This window comes from Petromyzon marinus, unplaced genomic scaffold, assembly GCF_048934315.1.
Source record: "Petromyzon marinus isolate PM22_M1 ecotype Great Lakes invasive population unplaced genomic scaffold, UKy_Petmar_22M1.pri1.0 PM_G_Scaffold_27, whole genome shotgun sequence".
Taxonomy (NCBI): Eukaryota; Metazoa; Chordata; class Hyperoartia; order Petromyzontiformes; family Petromyzontidae; genus Petromyzon; species Petromyzon marinus.
The window spans coordinates 1,775,946-1,789,613 of NW_027422839.1; positions in this window are offsets into that span (position 1 = coordinate 1,775,946).

Here is a 13,668-nt window from a genome sequence, read left to right on the forward strand (position 1 = left end):
CGTCACGCCCAGCCGCCTGCGGGGCTACCGTGGGGTGCCAGGACGCGGCGATATCATGGTGACCATGGTGGCTGGTAGTGTTCGTTGTTCAGTTGAAGAAGCCGTCTCCCTGCTGTGTTTGTGCTGCGCCGTTAAAGCCGCCTCCTTCGCCGTTTCGGCATCCGTTGAGTGGAGCGGCAACGACAGCAGGGAGGAGATGCTGCGTCCTCGCCACAGCCGGCGTGTGGGCGGCGAGTCCACGTTCGACTGATGGTGCCCCCCTCTCTCCTGTTTGTTTGGTTTAGACCCTCGCCCCCTTCAAAGTTGCGTTCACCACCACCACCACCCACTAGCAGCAGCAGCCACCAACACCCACTATCAGCAGTAGCAGCCCTCACCACCACCACCACCCACTATCAGCAGTAGCCACCACCACCACCCGCTATCAGCAGCCCTCACCACCACCACCACCACCCGCTATCAGCAGCCTTCACCACCACCACCATCACCCGCTATCAGCAGCCCTCACCACCACCCGCTATCAGCAGCCCTCACCACCACCACCATCACCCGCTATCAGCAGCCTTCACCACCACCACCCACTAGCAGCAGCCCTCACCACCACCATCACCTGCTATCAGCAGCCTTCACCACCACCACCCGCTAGCAGCAGCCCTCACCACCACCACCACCACCCGCTAGCAGCAGCAGCCACCTCCACCACCCGCTATCAGCAGTAGCAGCAGCCACCACCACCCACTATCAGCAGCCACCACCACCCGCTATCAGCAGTAGCAGCAGCAGCCCCAGGTTAATGTCGCTCTATGTAGCTTGAGTCGGCCACACCCCTTGTCAGCATGCGAGCTCGCATGCTGACACGGGGTGTGTATGCGTCTGCGGGTTATATGCGGGAAAATACGGTGCTCATATTACGGGAATACACACGCTTCTCTTTTTACGCATTTAGACCTGAGGGCTAAGGTAGTTTACCTCACTTAATTTTTTTATTAAATATCATGAGTTTAATAAAAAATAAACGTTGTAATTACTGTCCGGATCTGCGCACCTTCTTCATACGTAAATGGAATTGTAAATCACGAGGCGGGTAGAACTCGTAACAGCCTTTATTATAAATCACTGTGGAACGTCAATCTCAGTGGAGTGCTAATACAACTCACATGATAACCACCACCACCATCATAACCACCACCACCACCATGACCACCACCATCATAACCACCACCATCATAACCACCACCACCATTATAACCACCACCACCATCATAACCACCACCATAACCACCACCACCATAACCACCACCACCACCACCATCATGACCACCACCACCATCATAACCACCACCATCATAACCACCACCACCATAACCACCACCATCATCATAACCACCACCACCATCATAACCACCACCATAACCACCACCACCATGATAACCACCACCACCATCATCATAACCACCACCATCATAACCACCACCATCATAACCACCACCACCATAACCACCACCACCATCATAACCACCATCATAACCACCACCACCATCATGACCACCACCACCATCATAACCACCACCACCATCATAACCACCACCACCACCACCATCATAACCACCATCACCACCATAACCACCACCACCATCATGACCACCACCACCATCATAACCACCACCACCATAACCACCACCACCATCATAACCACCACCACCATCATAACCACCACCACCATCATAACCACCACCACCATCATCACTACCATCATAACCACCACCACCATCATAACTACCACCATCATAACCACCACCACCATCATCACCACCACCGCCATCATAACCACCACCACCATCATAACCACCACCACCATAACCACCACCATAACCACCACCATCATAACCACCACCACCATAACCACCACCACCATCATAACCACCATCACCATAACCACCACCACCACCATAACCACCACCACCATCATCACCACCACCACCATCATCACCACCATCATCACCACCACCACAGAGCTGTGCCGAGCGGTTCACTTGTGCGGCGATGTTGAAGGAGCGGTCGAGTGCGGCGACGTCGTTACAGACGAGGGCGTATTTCAGGACGGCTCGTAGAAGCAGCAGCGGCGGCGGCGGCCGTGGTCGTCCCCGTCGCCACAATCACCAACACCGTCGTCACCGTCGCCGCCGCCGCCGCCACCGCCACCAGGGATGCGTGGGCACCGACGGTGCGAGCGGCGGCGCTTGAGAGCACCGCAACCGGCGGGATGCCGGCGGGGGGTGGCCGGGCGACGGCGCAAACCGGCGGGGAACCACCAGGAGCCCCCCCTCCGCACGTTTGAGGCCGGGTCGACCTAGGGGAGGCCCGGGTGCCGTTCAGATAATCCCCGTCACTGTTACAGCGACGGATGAACTTCGACCTTTGAATTGATGCCGTGGTGCAGGAACGGTGCAGGAGGGGGGAGGAACATGGGGAAGGAGGAGGGTGGGGGTGGTGGTGCAGGTGATGGGGGTTGGACGAGGTGGAGTAGATGGAGGTGCAGGAGGTGGGGTGGATGGAGGTGGAGTGGATGGAGGTGCAGGAGGTGGAGTGGATGGAGGTGGAGTGGATGGAGGTGGAGTAGATGGAGGTGGAGTGGATGGAGGTGCAGGAGGTGGAGTGGATGAAGGTGGAGTGGATGGAGGTGAAGTAGATGGAGGTGGAGTGGATGGAGGTGGAGTCGATAGAGGTGCAGGAGGTGGAGTAGATGGAGGTAGAGTAGATGGAGGTGGAGTGGATGGAGGTGGAGTAGATGGAGGTGGAGTGGATGCAGGTGGAGTAGATGCAGGTGGAGTAGATGGAGGTGGAGTAGATGGAGTAGATGGAGGTGCAGTAGATGGAGCTGGAGTAGATGGAGGTGGAGTGGATGGAGGTGGAGTGGATGGAGGTGGAGTGGATGGAGGTGGAGTAGATGGAGGTGGAGTAGATGGAGGTGCAGGAGGTGGAGTAGATGGAGGTGGAGTAGATGCAGGTGGAGTAGATGCAGGTGGAGTAGATGGAGGTGGAGCGGATGGAGGTGGAGCGGATGGAGGTGGAGTAGATGGAGGTGGAGTAGATGGAGGTGGAGTGGATGGAGGTGGAGTAGATGCAGGTGGAGTAGATGCAGGTGGAGCGGATTGAGGTGGAGTAGATGGAGGTGGAGTAGATGCAGGTGGAGTAGATGCAGGTGGAGTAGATGGAGGTGGAGTGGATGGAGGTGGAGTAGATGGAGATGGAGTAGACGCAGGTGGAGTAGATGGAGGTGGAGTAGATGGAGGTGGAGTAGATGGAGGTGGAGCGGATGGAGGTGGAGTGGATGGAGGTGGAGTAGATGGAGGTGCAGGAGGTGGAGTAGATGCAGGTGGAGTAGATGCAGGTGGAGTATATGCAGGTGGAGTAGATGCAGGTGGAGTGGATGCAGGTGGAGTAGATGCAGGTGGAGTAGATGCAGGTGGAGTATATGCAGGTGGAGTAGATGCAGGTGGAGTGGATGCAGGTGGAGTAGATGGAGGTGGAGTAGATGGAGGTGGAGTAGATGCAGGTGGAGTAGATGGAGGTGGAGCGGATGGAGGTTCTGGTGTCTGTACGCCGGTCACCTTGGCGGTGCTGGCTCCCACGTGGGGGTTGGCGGAGCGCGTGTGGATCTCGCGCTTCACCTGCTGCTGCTGCTGCCTCTGCCTGTAAATGTGGAGGCGGAGGTTTGGCCGCTGCTCTAACGACGGCACTACACGCACCTCTATGAGTCTCCGTGAGTCTCTATGCGTCTCTATGTATCTCTATGTATCTCTATGAGTCTCTCTGTATCTCTAAGTCTCTATGGATCTCTACGAGTCTCTATGTATCTCTATGAGTATGTATCTCTATGCATCTCTATGTATCTCCATGAGTCTGTAAGTATATCTATGAGTCTATGTGTCTCTATGCGTCTCTATGTATCTCCATGAGTCTATGTGTCTCTATGAGTCTCTATGCATCTCTAGGTACCATAGAGACTCATAGATACCTAGAGACTCAAGGAGATACATAGAGACTCATGGAGATACAGAGACTCCACGCGATCACGGCGATTATCTATGCAACCTCCTGTTGACCAAGTGAGGTAGTCAACATCTCATAGCCACCGTGATGAGACACGCAGACTCCACATATGCAGCAGCAGACATCGTCAGGATTGGTATCAAACCCACGACCTCCTGTACACCAGGCGAGGTAGTCAACATCTCATAGCCACCGTGATGATGATGACAGACGCAGACTCTAAATATACAGCAGCAGGCATCGTCAGGATTGGTATCAAACCCACGACCTCCTGTACACCAGGCGAGGTAGTCAACATCTCATAGCCACCGTGATGATGATGACAGACGCAGACTCTAAATATACAGCAGCAGACATCGTCAGGGTTGGTATTAAACCCACGACCGCCTGTACACCAGGCGAGGTAGTCAACATCTCATAGCCACCGTGATGATGATGACAGACGCAGACTCCAAATATACAGCAGCAGGCATCGTCAGGGTTGGTATCAAACCCACGACCTCCTGTACACCAGGCGAGGTAGTCAACATCTCATAGCCACCGTGGGTCCCATGAGTGTGAGGCGAGTCAAGAGCTGCAAGGCTGAACTTGTCCGTTCATCGACGTGGGATGGATGACGCCTCACTTGGACGCTCTGTGGACGCTCACCATTCACCGCTCGATGCTCACCGCTCTCCGCAGACTCGCAGAGCGAGCCGATGCCAATTACCGGTTCATTGCGGCCGTGGTGGTGGTGACGGTGGTGGTGGTGGCCGTGGCGACGGTGACGCTGGTGGCCGTGGCGGGGGTGATGGCGTCCGTGGCGACGGCGTTCCTGGCTTCGGTGACGTGCGTCGTCCACGCCGCTTCCTGCTCCAGCCATCGCCACTTGGCTCGTCGGTTTTGGAACCAACCCTTGACCAGGACCGCAATAACAAAATCATCCAGCGGTGTGCGTGGTGTCTGTGTGTGTCTACATGTGTCTGTGTGTGTCTGTGTGTCTACGTGTGTGTCTACGTGTGTCTGTGTGTCTACGTGTGTCTGTGTGTGTCTGTCTGTGTGTGTCTGTGTGTCTACGTGTCTGTGTGTGTCTGTGTGTCTACGTGTGTCTGTTTCTACGTGTCTGTCTACGTGTGTCTGTGTGTGTCTACGTGTGTCTGTGTGTCTACGTGTTTGCCTACGTGTGTCTGTGTGTGCCTACGTGTGTCTGTGTGTCTACGTGTTTGTCTACGTGTGTCTGTGTGTGTCTACGTGTGTCTCCGTGTGTCTGTGTGTCTACGTGTGTGTCTGTGTGTCTACGTGTGTGTCTGTGTGTCTACGTGTCTGTGTGTTTGTGTGTCTACGTATCTCCGTGTCTGTGTGTCTACGTGTGTCTGTGTGTGTCTACGTGTGTCTGTGTGTGTCTGCGTGTGTCTGTCTGTGTCTGTGTGTCTACATGTGTCTACGTGTGTCTGTGTGTGTCTACATATGTCTGTGTCTACGTGTGTCTGTGTGTGTCTGTGTGTGTCTACGTGTGTCTGTGTGTCTGTGTGTCTACGTGTCTCCGTGTGTCTGTGTTTCTACGTGTTTGTCTACGTGTGTCTGTGTGTGTCTACGTGTGTCTGTGTGTATCTACGTGTGTCTGTGTGTGCGATAGTCTAGCAACCAGACATGACCACCGTCTCCGGTAAGATCGGTCACTAAAGCCAACGACTACTTCTGCTCCTCCCACCCTAGCTTTGAGATTACCACCACGTGGTTGGTGGGGGGGGGGACTTACCTTGACCTTCCTCACCGAGATGTTGGTGGCAAGAGCGAGCATGAGCTGTCGATGTGGGTCCGGGTAGGGCTCGTCCACGAATGCCTCCTCCAGCCGGGCAAGCTGAGCTGCGCTCCGTCGGGGGTTTAGACCGTTAAAATCTCGTCCCGTCCGGGACATCATAAAAAAAAATCACACGGGAGATTTGGTTTAGAGCGCAGGGGCGAGAGTCTCGGTCGCCCGTCGAGTTTGTCAGTGGCCGACGACGAGCAAGATGGGGGGGGGGACGCGGGGTGCGGAGGTTGGGAAGGGGTGGTGGGGGAGGGTGGTGATAGGGAGAGGGGTGAGGCGAGGTGGATGGTGGGGGAGGGTGGTGAGGGTGGGTGGTGGAATCAACTGAATCAATTGTGAATTGTCCTCGCCAATTCAGCATCAGAATATCCATACTTCAGCAGCGGGAGGAGGAATCCGAAGAGCTGTGAAGCTCTTAGTGCATCACAGATGTCCAGTAGTAGGGGCCATGGGGTAAGAACGTTACAACAGAGACAAATATCCCCCGCCGTGTCGCCTGTGGCAGACTTAGGGGCGAGTGCTGGTAGTGGCGAGTAGCAGCACCCATGAAGGGCGGCACGACACAGCAGAGGGTGGATGGCTCACACCACCACGCCTTAGTCTCCCCGGCGGCAACGTTCACTACATACCGCCGCACCAGGTACTCATTTGAGGCTGAATCGACCTAGGGGATGCCCGTTGACCGGTTCAGACAATCGTCACCCGGTGGCGTTGGTGGCCGTGAGCGGGAATCAAAACCCCGGCTCGCCGGGTCGCTAGTGCAGCGAAGCGCCGAACCGTTACCATGCCACAACAACTACGGCGACGAGGCAGCGACACGCAAACAGGACGGGAGTGCAGCGTGTGTGGCACGGGTGGCCACGTCGCTCAGCGGTAGCAACGTCGCGCCAACGACGGGGTCGGGGAATCGGAATCTTTAAGCCGCGGCGGGAGGAATCCAAAGGGCCGCAAAGTGCTTCGCGCGTCACGGATGTCCAGCTTTTTAAGTGATGAAATTAAATATTTTTTTTGCATTTATATATATACCGGGGACTACCTCTACTTACGAATGAGTCAGGTTCCAGAGATCTGTGTTCGTAAGTCGATTTATCCAACTTTACTCCTCTAGATTTGTACGGCATGTACATCTACATCTGCGGAACGTGAAGAACCAGTGGCATCTACATCTGCAGAACGTGAAGAACCAACATATTTAATTTCATCACAGTACTACTATACATGACACTACTATACACACTACGCTACTATATACTACATTACTATATACACTACACTACGATACACACTACACTACTATATACAACACTACTATACATATTACAATACTATATACACTACTATACACACTACACTACCATAGACACTATACTACTATACACACGACGCTACTATATACATTACTATTTACACTACACTACTATATACACAACATTACTATACATATTACAATATTATAAACACTACTATACACACTACACTATACAGGGACTTGCCTCTACTTACGAACGAGTTAGGTTCCAGAGGGTCTGTGTTCGTAGATGTAGATGCCACTGGTTGTTCACGTTATGCAGCTGTAGATGTCACTGGTTCTTCACGTTCTGCAGATGTAGATGCCACTGGTTGTAGGAAACATGATGCCTTGAATAAAGGTGTCAGTTTTTGTGCCAGTTAAAAGGATAAAACCTATTCCTATATCTTGCTACTGGCAAAGGAGGTCTCATAATGTAAATGCTCACTCCGAGCCCTCAATACTCTGATAGTGTGCTGTTTCTGAGTTGTACGCCTTTTGGCGTCTTCTGGTCCAACACCAATGGAGACTAGGCTCTAAGAAAAGCCGTCTCGGGTGTGGACCAATCAAATTCAAGGACAGTGCATATTATTATCAGAGTTGTCTTTTTTGTTTGCATGTTGACTGCTTGTGTTGTGGTTATTGCAAACATGATGCCTTGAATAAAGGTGTCAGTTTTTGTGCCAGTTAAAAGGGTAAAACCTATTTCTATATCTTGTTACTGGCAAAGGAGGTCTCATGCCACTGGTTGTTCACATTCTGCAGGTGAAGATGTCATTGGTTCTTCGCGTTCTGCAGATGTAGATACCACTGGTTCTTAACGTTCTGCAGATGTAGATGCCACTGGTTCTTCGTGTTCTGCAGATGTAGATGCGAATGGTTCTTCATATTCTACATATGTAGATGCCAATGGTTCTTCATATTCTAAAGATGTAGATGTCACTGGTTCTTCACGTTCTGCAGATGTAGATGCCATTGGTTCTTCGCGTTCTGCAGATGTAGATACCACTGGTTCTTAACGTTCTGCAGATGTAGATGCCACTGGTTCTTCGTGTTCTGCAGATGTAGATGCGAATGGTTCTTCATATTCTACATATGTAGATGCCAATGGTTCTTCATATTCTAAAGATGTAGATGCCACTGGTTCTTCACGTTCTGCAGATGTAGATGCCACTGGTTCTTCACGTTCTGCAGATGTAGATGCCACTGATTCTTCACGTTCTGCAGATGTAGATGCCACTGGTTCTTCATGTTCTACAGATGTAGATGCCACTGGTTCTTCATGTTCTGCAGATGTAGATGCCATTGGTTCTTCACGTTCTGCAGATGTAGATGCTACTGGTTCTTCACGTTCTAGAGATGTAGATGCCACTGTTTCTTCACGTTCTGCAGATGTAGATGCCACTGGTTCTTCACGTTCTGCAGATGTAGATGCCAATGGTTCTTCACGTTCTGCAGATGTAGATGCCACTGGTTCTTCATGTTCTGTAGATGTAGATGCCACTGGTTCTACATGTTCTGTAGATGTAGATGCCACTGATTCTTCACGTTCTACAGATATAGATGCCACTGGATCTTCACGTTTTGTAGATGTAGATGCCACTGGTCTTCGTGTTCTACAGATGTAGATGCCACTGGTTCATCACGTTCTGCAGATGTAGATGCCACTGGTTTTTCATGTTCTGCAGCTGTAGATGCCACTGCTTATTCACGTTCTACTGATGTGGATGCCACTGGTTCTTTACGTTCGGCAGATGTAGATGCCAATGGTTCTTCACGTTCTGCAGATGTAGATGCCACTGGTTCTTCATATTCTATAGATGTAGATGCCACTGGTTCTTCACGTTCTGCAGATGTAGATGCCACTGGTTCTTCATGTTCTGCAGATGTAGATGACACTGGTTCTTCACGTTCTGCAGATGTAGATGCCACTGGTTCTTCACGTTTTGCAGATGTAGATGCCACTGGTTCTTTATATTCTACAGATGTAGATGCCACTGGTTCTTCACATTCTGCAGATGTAGATGCCACTGGTTCTTCACGTTCTGCAGATGTAGATGCCACTGGTTCTTCACGTTCTGCAGATGTAGATGCCACTGGTTCTTCATGTTCTGTAGATGTAGATGCCACTGGTTCTACATGTTCTGTAGATGTAGATGCCACTGATTCTTCACGTTCTACAGATATAGATGCCACTGGATCTTCACGTTTTGTAGATGTAGATGCCACTGGTCTTCGTGTTCTACAGATGTAGATGCCACTGGTTCATCACGTTCTGCAGATGTAGATGCCACTGGTTTTTCATGTTCTGCAGCTGTAGATGCCACTGCTTATTCACGTTCTACTGATGTGGATGCCACTGGTTCTTTACGTTCGGCAGATGTAGATGCAAATGGTTCTTCACGTTCTGCAGATGTAGATGCCACTGGTTCTTCATATTCTATAGATGTAGATGCCACTGGTTCTTCACGTTCTGCAGATGTAGATGCCACTGGTTCTTCATGTTCTGCAGATGTAGATGACACTGGTTCTTCACGTTCTGCAGATGTAGATGCCACTGGTTCTTCACGTTTTGCAGATGTAGATGCCACTGGTTCTTCACGTTTTGTAGATGTAGATGCCACTGGTCTTCGTGTTCTACAGATGTAGATGCCACTGGTTCATCACGTTCTGCAGATGTAGATGCCACTGGTTTTTCATGTTCTGCAGCTGTAGATGCCACTGCTTATTCACGTTCTACTGATGTGGATGCCACTGGTTCTTTACGTTCGGCAGATGTAGATGCCAATGGTTCTTCACGTTCTGCAGATGTAGATGCCACTGGTTCTTCATATTCTATAGATGTAGATGCCACTGGTTCTTCACGTTCTGCAGATGTAGATGCCACTGGTTCTTCATGTTCTGCAGATGTAGATGACACTGGTTCTTCACGTTCTGCAAATGTAGATGCCACTGGTTCTTCACGTTTTGCAGATGTAGATGCCACTGGTTCTTTATATTCTACAGATGTAGATGCCACTGGTTCTTCACATTCTGCAGATGTAGATGCCACTGGTTCTTCACGTTCTGCAGATGTAGATGCCACTGGTTCTTCACGTTCTGCAGATGTAGATGCCACTGGTTCTTCATGTTCTGTAGATGTAGATGCCACTGGTTCTACATGTTCTGTAGATGTAGATGCCACTGATTCTTCACGTTCTACAGATATAGATGCCACTGGATCTTCACGTTTTGTAGATGTAGATGCCACTGGTCTTCGTGTTCTACAGATGTAGATGCCACTGGTTCATCACGTTCTGCAGATGTAGATGCCACTGGTTTTTCATGTTCTGCAGCTGTAGATGCCACTGCTTATTCACGTTCTACTGATGTGGATGCCACTGGTTCTTTACGTTCGGCAGATGTAGATGCCAATGGTTCTTCACGTTCTGCAGATGTAGATGCCACTGGTTCTTCATATTCTATAGATGTAGATGCCACTGGTTCTTCACGTTCTGCAGATGTAGATGCCACTGGTTCTTCATGTTCTGCAGATGTAGATGACACTGGTTCTTCACGTTCTGCAGATGTAGATGCCACTGGTTCTTCACGTTTTGCAGATGTAGATGCCACTGGTTCTTTATATTCTACAGATGTAGATGCCACTGGTTCTTCACATTCTGCAGATGTAGATGCCACTGGTTCTTCACGTTCTGCAGATGTAGATGCCACTGGTTCTTCACGTTCTGCAGATGTAGATGCCACTGATTCTTCACGTTCTGCAGATGTAGATGCCACTGGTTCTTCATGTTCTACAGATGTAGATGCCACTGGTTCTTCATGTTCTGCAGATGTAGATGCCATTGGTTTTTCACGTTCTGCAGATGTAGATGCTACTGGTTCTTCACGTTCTAGAGATGTAGATGCCACTGTTTCTTCACGTTCTGCAGATGTAGATGCCACTGGTTCTTCACGTTCTGCAGATGTAGATGCCAATGGTTCTTCACGTTCTGCAGATGTAGATGCCACTGGTTCTTCATGTTCTGTAGATGTAGATGCCACTGGTTCTACATGTTCTGTAGATGTAGATGCCACTGATTCTTCACGTTCTACAGATATAGATGCCACTGGATCTTCACGTTTTGTAGATGTAGATGCCACTGGTCTTCGTGTTCTACAGATGTAGATGCCACTGGTTCATCACGTTCTGCAGATGTAGATGCCACTGGTTTTTCATGTTCTGCAGCTGTAGATGCCACTGCTTATTCACGTTCTACTGATGTGGATGCCACTGGTTCTTTACGTTCGGCAGATGTAGATGCCAATGGTTCTTCACGTTCTGCAGATGTAGATGCCACTGGTTCTTCATATTCTATAGATGTAGATGCCACTGGTTCTTCACGTTCTGCAGATGTAGATGCCACTGGTTCTTCATGTTCTGCAGATGTAGATGACACTGGTTCTTCACGTTCTGCAGATGTAGATGCCACTGGTTCTTCACGTTTTGCAGATGTAGATGCCACTGGTTCTTTATATTCTACAGATGTAGATGCCACTGGTTCTTCACATTCTGCAGATGTAGATGCCACTGGTTCTTCACGTTCTGCAGATGTAGATGCCACTGGTTCTACATGTTCTGCAGATGTAGATGCCATTGGTTTTTCATGTTCTGCAGCTGTAGATGCCACTGCTTATTCACGTTCTACTGATGTGGATGCCACTGGTTCTTTACGTTCGGCAGATGTAGATGCCAATGGTTCTTCACGTTCTGCAGATGTAGATGCCACTGGTTCTTCATATTCTATAGATGTAGATGCCACTGGTTCTTCACGTTCTGCAGATGTAGATGCCACTGGTTCTTCATGTTCTGCAAATGTAGATGACACTGGTTCTTCACGTTCTGCAGATGTAGATGCCACTGATTCTTCATGTTCTGCAGATGTAGATGACACTGGTTCTTCACGTTTTGCAGATGTAGATGCCACTGGTTCTTTATATTCTACAGATGTAGATGCCACTGGTTCTTCACATTCTGCAGATGTAGATGCCACTGGTTCTTCACGTTCTGCAGATGTAGATGCCACTGGTTCTACATGTTCTGCAGATGTAGATGCCACTGGTTCTTCATGTTCTGCAGATGTAGATGCCACTGGTTCTTCACGTTCTGCAGATGTAGATGCCACTGGTTCTTCACGTTCTGCAGATGTAGATGCCACTGGTTCTTCACGTTCTGCAGATGTAGATGCCACTGGTTCTTCATATTCTACAGATGTAGATGCCACTGGTTCTTCACGTTCTGCAGATGTAGATGCCACTGCTTCTTCATAGTCTACAGATGTAGATGCCACTGGTTCTTCACGTTCTGCAGATGTAGATGCCACTGATCCTACATGTTCTGCAGCTGTAGATGCCACTGGTTCTTCACGTTCTGCAGATGTAGATGCCACTGGTTCATCACGTTCTGCAGATGTAGATGCCACTGGTTCACGTTCCTCATATGTAGATGCCACTGGTTCTTCACGTTCTGCAGATGTAGATGCCACTGGTTTTTCATGTTCTGCAGCTGTAGATGCCACTGGTTATTCACGTTCTACAGATATAGATGCCACTGGATCTTCACGTTTTGTAGATGTAGATGCCACTGGTCTTCGTGTTCTACAGATGTAGATGCCACTGGTTCATCACGTTCTGCAGATGTAGATGCCACTGGTTTTTCATGTTCTGCAGCTGTAGATGCCACTGCTTATTCACGTTCTACTGATGTGGATGCCACTGGTTCTTTACGTTCGGCAGATGTAGATGCCAATGGTTCTTCACGTTCTGCAGATGTAGATGCCACTGGTTCTTCATATTCTATAGATGTAGATGCCACTGGTTCTTCACGTTCTGCAGATGTAGATGCCACTGGTTCTTCATGTTCTGCAGATGTAGATGACACTGGTTCTTCACGTTCTGCAGATGTAGATGCCACTGGTTCTTCACGTTTTGCAGATGTAGATGCCACTGGTTCTTTATATTCTACAGATGTAGATGCCACTGGTTCTTCACATTCTGCAGATGTAGATGCCACTGGTTCTTCACGTTCTGCAGATGTAGATGCCACTGGTTCTACATGTTCTGCAGATGTAGATGCCATTGGTTTTTCATGTTCTGCAGCTGTAGATGCCACTGCTTATTCACGTTCTACTGATGTGGATGCCACTGGTTCTTTACGTTCGGCAGATGTAGATGCCAATGGTTCTTCACGTTCTGCAGATGTAGATGCCACTGGTTCTTCATATTCTATAGATGTAGATGCCACTGGTTCTTCACGTTCTGCAGATGTAGATGCCACTGGTTCTTCATGTTCTGCAAATGTAGATGACACTGGTTCTTCACGTTCTGCAGATGTAGATGCCACTGATTCTTCATGTTCTGCAGATGTAGATGACACTGGTTCTTCACGTTTTGCAGATGTAGATGCCACTGGTTCTTTATATTCTACAGATGTAGATGCCACTGGTTCTTCACATTCTGCAGATGTAGATGCCACTGGTTCTTCACGTTCTGCAGATGTAGA